Consider the following 902-nt stretch of genomic DNA (forward strand, 5'->3'; position numbering starts at 1 on the left):
ATATCAACCAATCAAAATGAGGGAAAATGAGAGAGCCACCTTGAGTGATGAAAATGATAAGAATCCACAGGAGAAATCTCAAACAAATGAGAGAGATTTGGGAGGCTCTTGTGCTTCAAAGAAAGAGGGGGGAGAGTTGAGCTCGGTGGAGAGGTGATGTGGGCTGAATGAGTGGTTGAGGAGGGGGGGAATATTCAGCCCCTCCCCACCTTATCCAGAACACAGGACCCTACCGCCAGAGGGTATGGCGGTAGGCTCCAGTAACCTACCGCCGTAGGGGATGGCGGTAGGCCCTTTTGCACGCCAGCGAGGCCAACGGCCGTCAGTCGCCGTCAAAGGGCCTACCGCCGTAGGCTATGGCGGTAGGGCACGCAATCCTACCGCCAGGCCCTTTGGTGGTAGGCAAAAGGATCAGATCCCAAAAAATTTCTGAACTGGGGTTAGATCCCAAAAAAAATTTGAACTGAGGTCAGATCCCGAAATTCTTTCAAAAAGGGTCAAAACACGAAATTCGGCCGGGAGAAGATGTTGGTTCGATGAACAGAGCAAAGCAAAGCAAAGGTGTCCCGTCACGCGTGGCGTGCCAGCGCCAGTGCCAGCTGAGCGGCGGCAGCGGGCAGCCCGGCGCCCCGTCGCGTCGGCTCGGGTCAAGCAATAAATAAAACTTGAGCTGGCTGGCGTCGCGAGCCCGACCTGCCTGCCCCCCGCCCCGCCCCGCCCCGGAGTAGCGGCAGTAGAAACTGCCCGCCCGCCATTCCCATCCCTCCCTCCCTCAATTCTCATCTCCCCTGCTGCGGCGAGCCGCTCAGCTGCGGCGCCCCGCCCCCAAAACCCTAGCCCCCCCGGAAGCAGACCGCCGATACCCCGCCACCGCGCTCTGCCCGGCCGCGCGCCTCCGCAAT

Source organism: Triticum dicoccoides, chromosome 4B, assembly GCF_002162155.2.
Source record: "Triticum dicoccoides isolate Atlit2015 ecotype Zavitan chromosome 4B, WEW_v2.0, whole genome shotgun sequence".
Classification (NCBI taxonomy): Eukaryota; Viridiplantae; Streptophyta; class Magnoliopsida; order Poales; family Poaceae; genus Triticum; species Triticum dicoccoides.